General features: G+C 35.7%; 1 non-coding gene across 1 annotated transcript; it reads left to right on the top strand.

Annotated features, from left to right (window-relative positions):
• Positions 1-611: 611 nt before the first annotated feature.
• Positions 612-718, top strand: LOC131745666 (U6 spliceosomal RNA). Its single transcript, XR_009332400.1, has one exon. It is a non-coding gene; the product is annotated as a U6 spliceosomal RNA (small nuclear RNA).
• The last annotated feature ends 5385 nt before the right edge of the window (positions 719-6103 follow it).

The raw sequence follows: 6103 nt of genomic DNA on the forward strand, positions 1-6103 counted from the left end.
ATAGAGGCAACATACCTTTATATAATAAAGGGCATATATGACAAAAACCACAGCTAACATCATACTCAATGATGAAAAGTTGAAAGCATTTCCCCTAAGAACAGGAGCAAGACAAGGATAACTGTTCTCACCACTTTTATTCAACATAGTATTAATAATCCTAGCCACAGCAAAAAGACAAAAATAAAAATTAAAAATGGGATCTAGTTTGTAAAGGAACTAAAACTGTCACTATTTGAACATGACACATAGAGAAAACCCTAAAGATTTCACCCATGAAGTATTAGCATGAATAAATTCAGTAAATTTGAAGTATACACAATTAATATACAGAAATCTGTTATTTTTTCCTGCACCAATAATAAACTATCCAAGTTATGAAGGAAAAATGATTGTATTAAAATAATAGAAGACCTAAGAATAAATTTATCCACAGATGTGAAAGATATATGCACTGAAAATTATGACATTGATGAAACAAATGGAAGATGACACAAATAAATGAAAATATACCTTATGCTCTTGGACTGAAAGAATTAATATTTTTAAAACAGCCATACTACTCCAAGCAACCTACAGATATAAAGCATTCCCTATCAAAATACCCATGAGTGCTTGCTTTGGCAGCACATATACTAAAACTGGAAAGATACAGAGAAGATTAGCATGGCCCCTGCAAAAGGATGATGTGCAAATTTGTGAAGTGTTCCATATTTTTTGGACAGCTACATGTAAAACAATGAAATTAGAACACTCCCTAACACCATACACAAAAATAAACTCAAAATGGATTAAAGACCTAAACGTAAGGCAAGACACTATAAAACTCTTAGAGGAAAACATAGGCAGAACACTCTATGACATAAATCACAGCCAAGATCCTTTTTGACCCACCTCCTAGAGAAATGGAAATAAAACCAAAAATAAACAAATGGGGGCTTCCCTGGTGGCGCAGTGGTTGAGAATCCGCCTGCCGCTGCAGGAGACACGGGTTCGTGCCCTGGTCCGGGAAGATCCCACATGCCGCGGAGCGGCTGGGCCCGTGAGCCATGGCCGCTGAGCCTGTGCGTCCGGAGCCTGTGCTCCGCAACGGGAGAGGCCACAACAGTGAGAGGCCCGCATACCGCAAAAAAAAAAAAATAAATAAATAAACAAATGGGACCTAATGAAACTGAAAAGCTTTTGCACAGCAAAGGAAACTATAAACAAGACAAAAAGACAACCCTCAGAATGGGAGAAAATATTTGCAAATGAAGCAACTGACAAAGAATAAATCTCCATAATTTACAAGCAACTCATGCAGCTCAATATCAAAAAACCAAACAACCCAATCCAGAAATGGACACAAGACCTAAATAGACATTTCTCCAAAGAAGACATACAGATTGCCAACAAACACATGAAAGGATGCTCAACATCACTAATCAGTAGAGAAATGCAAATCAAAATTACAATGAGATATCACCTCACACCAGTCAGAGTGGCTCTCATAAAAATATCTACAAACAATAAATGCTGGAGAGGGTGTGGAGGAAAGGGAACCCTCTTTCACTGTTGGTGGGAATGTAAATTGATACAGCCACTATGGAGAATAGTATGGAGGTTCCTCAAAAAACTAAAAATAGAACTACCATACGACCCAGAAATCCCACTACTGGGCATATACCCTGAGAAAGCCATAATTCAAAAAGAGGCATGTACCACAATGTTCACTGCAGCTCTATTTACAATAGCCAGGACATGGTAGCAACCTAAATGTCCATTGACAGATGAATGGATAAAGAAGATGTGGCACATATATACAATAGAATATTACTCAGCCATAAAAAGAAATGAAATTGAGTTATTTGTGGTGAGGTGGATGGACCTAGAGTCTGTCATACAGAGTGAATAAGTCAGAAAGAGAAAAACAAATACCATATGCTAACACATATATATGGAATCTTAAAAAAAATATGGTTCTCAAGAACCTAGGGGCAGGACAGGAATAAAGATGCAGACATAGAGAATGGACTTGAGGACACAGTGATGAAGTGAGAGAGTGGCATGGACATATATACACTACCAAATGTAAAATAGCTAGCTAGTGGTAAGCAGCCACGTAGCACAGGGAGATCAGCTCCATGCTTTGTGACCACCTAGAGGGGTGGGATAGGGAGGGTGGGAGGGAGACACAAGAGGGAGGAGATATGGGGATATATGTATATGTATAGCTGATTCACTTTGTTATAAAGCAGAAACTAACACACCATTGTAAAGCAATTATACTCCAATAAAGATGTTAAAAAAAAGATCTAGTAAAGGGAATGATGATTCATGACAAAAAAAAAATATTAAGGCTTCCCTGATGGCACAGTGGTTAAGAATCCGCCTGCCAATGCAGGGGACATGGGTTCGAGCCCTGGTCCAGGAAGATCCCACATGCCGTGGAGCAACTAAGCCAGCGAGCCACAACTACTTAAGCCCGTGTGCCTATAACCTGTGTTCTGCAACAAGAGAAGCCACTGCAATGAGAAGCCCACACACCGCAACGAAGAGTGGCCCCTGCTCACTGCAACTAGATAAAAGCCCACACACAGCAACGAAAACCCAATGCAGAAGGATTTGCAGATCATATGGATATATACCTAGTAAGTGCAAAGAATCAATGGAAAATTGTTACAGAAAATAAGACAATAAAATATTGTAAAGGCTACAACATATGCATATAGTACACAGTTATATATATACATTCCAAGCAGTTACAAAGTATATTAAAAGGAAGGCTGCAATTTTAAAAGTATAAAATAAAATAAAAATAAATCTAACAGCATACATGTGAAAATCCTATATGAACAAAATTATCAGGAACTCCTTAGATAGATGATAAAAATTTGAAGAAAAGGAAAATCAAACTATTTCCTTAAATAGAATAATAAATCTTACATGAGAGGAAAAATATACCAATACACATGTGTCTATAAAATGTATATGTATAAATATGTATAAATGTGTCTATAAAATGTATATGTATAAATATACATATAAATATGTATAAAATGTATATGTATAAATATGTATAAATATAAATATGTATATGTATAAATATACATATAAATATATATGTATTAAAAGTATATGTATAAATATGTGTATACTTCTATATATGTGTGTGTATACAGATAAATGTGTTTCTGGGGGTAATTTATTGTTTACATAAAATGAGAAAAAATATATGTAAAGTATATATAAAATGAGTTATTTTGTAAAATTAAAGATTAGTTATTAAATATATTTTATGTACAAGATATTTTATGTTAGCTTCATGGAAACTACAAAGGAAAAAACCTATTGTGGTTACACAAAAGATGAAGATTTCATACTGCATCAAAAAATAAATTTACAATAGAACTACAACAACACAGAAAAAAATGAATGGGTTATCATAAATCCTATCAACAATTAATTTAAACATTAATGGACTAAATTCTCCAATTAAATGACACAAAGTAGTTGAAATAATTTTTAAAAAGAACCTAAAATATGCTGTATGAGAGACACTTTAAAGACATATATAGGTTAAAGTGAGAGGATGGAAAAAGATAGTCCATGCAAACAGCAATCAAAAGAGAGCAGGAGTAACTGTACTTATTTCAGATAATATATATATCAAAATCCATCATAAGAGACAAAGAATGTTACTATACAGTGAAAAAGGGGTCAAATTATCAAGAGAGTATTACTAGTATAAATATATATGCACCCAACACTGGAACATGTAAATATTTAAAGCGAATATTAACAAAACCATAGGGAGAAAAAGTAATAGTAGGGTACTTCAATACCCCACTTTTAAACATGGATAGATCATCCAGACAGAAATTTAATGAGAGAAGCTTGATCTGTGTAACACTTTAGAAAAGTAAACCTAAGAGATATACAGAACTTTCCATCCAAGAACACCAGAAAACACATTCTTCTCAAGGTCACATAAAACATTCTCCAGGGTATATCATTCCTGGGCCACAAAGCTAATCTTAACACAGTTAAGATTAAAATCATATCTCATAGCTTTCCAACCACAATGATATGGAACTAGAAATCAACAGGAAAAAATTTACAAATACATGGAAATAACACACTCAAAACAAACAAACAAACAAAAAAACCCACACACACTCTGGAATAACCAATGGGTCAAAGTAGAAATTAAAAGAGAAATTAGTATCTTGAGAAAAACAGAAAAAAAATACAGAATACCACAATTTAGGGAATACATCAAAAGTAGTTCTTACCCTTACATTAAAAAAATGAAACAAAGTTTTCAAACTTTACACATCAAGGAAGTAGAAACAATTATGCATAAAATTAAAAGAAGAAAGGAAACGGCAAAGATGAGAGGATAAATGATGGATAAAGAGACTAGAAAAGGGCTTCCCTGGTGGCGCAGTGGTTGAAAATCCGCCTGCCGATGCAGGGGACACGGGTTTGTGCCCCGGTCTGGGAAGCTCCCACATGCCGCGGAGCGGCTGGGCCCGTGAGCCATGGCCACTGAGCCTGTGCGTCCGGAGCCTATGCTCCGCAACGGGAGAGGCCACAACAGTGAGAGGCCCGCGTACCACCAAAAAAAAAAAAAAAAGAATGAAAAGAATTGAAGACAGCCTAAGACACCTCTGGGACAACATTAAACGCAACAACATTCACATTATAGGGGTCCCAGAAGAAGAAGAGAGAGGGAAAGGACCAGAAAAAACATGTGAAGATTGTAGTCGAAAATTTCCCTAACATGGGAAAGGAAATAGGCACCCAAGTCCAGGAAGCACAGAGAGTCCCAGACAGGAGAAACCCAAGGAGAAACACGCTGAGACACATAGTAATCAAATTGGCAAAATTAAAGACAAAGAAAAATTATTGAAAGCAGCAAGGGAAAAATGACAAATAACATACAAGGGAACTCCCATAAGGTTAACAGCTGATTTCTCAGCAGAAACTCTACAAGCCAGAGGGGAGTGAAATGATATACTTAAAGTGATGAAAGGGACGAAACTACAAACAAGATTACTCTACCCAGCAAGGATCTAATTCAGATTCAATGGAGAAATCAAAAGCTTTACAGACAAGCAAAAGCTAACAGAATTCAGCACCACCAAACCAGCTCTACAACAAATGCTAAATGAACTTCTCTAAGTGGGAAACACAAGAGAAGGGAAAGACCTATGATAACAAACCCAAAACAATTAAGAAAATGGGAATAGGAACATACATATTGATAATTACCTTAAATGTAAATGGATTAAATGTTCCAACCAAAAGACACAGTCTTGCTGAATGGATACAAAAACAAGACCCATCTATATGCTGTCTACAAGAGACCCACTGTAGACCTAGGGACACATACAGACTGAAAGTAAGGGGATGGAAAAAGATATTCCATGCAAAAGGAAATCAGAAGAAAGCTGGAGTAGCAATACTCGTATCAGATAAAATAGACTTTAAAATAAAGACTGTTACAAGAGACAAGGAAGGACACTAAATAATGATAAAGGGATCAATCCAAGAAGAAGATATAACAATTATAAATATATATGCACCCAACATAGGAGCACCTCAATACATAAGGCAACTGCTAACAGCTAAAAAAGAGGAAATCAACAGTAACACAGTGATAGAGGGGGACTTTAAGACCTCACACCAATGGACAGATCATCCAAACAGAAAATTACTAAGGAAAAACAAGTTTTAAATGACACAATAGACCAGGTAGATTTAATTCATATTTATAGGACATTCCATCCAGAAACAGCAGATTACAATTTCTTTTCAAGTGCGCACGGAGCATTCTCCAGGACAGATCACATCTTGGGTCACAAATCAAGCCTCAGTAAATTTAAGAATATTGAAATCATATCAAGCATCCTTTCTGACCACAATGCTATGAGATTAGAAAGCAATTACAGGGGAAAAAACATTAAAAACACAAACACATTGGAGGCTTAACAATGTGTTACTAAATAACCAAGAGATCACTGAAGAAATCAAAGAGGAAATCAGAAAATACCTAGAGACAAATGACTATGAAAACACGATGATCCAAAACCTATGGGATGCAGCAAAGGCAGTTTTA

The sequence above is a fragment of the Kogia breviceps genome, chromosome 18 (assembly GCF_026419965.1).
Source record: "Kogia breviceps isolate mKogBre1 chromosome 18, mKogBre1 haplotype 1, whole genome shotgun sequence".
Lineage (NCBI taxonomy): Eukaryota > Metazoa > Chordata > Mammalia > Artiodactyla > Physeteridae > Kogia > Kogia breviceps.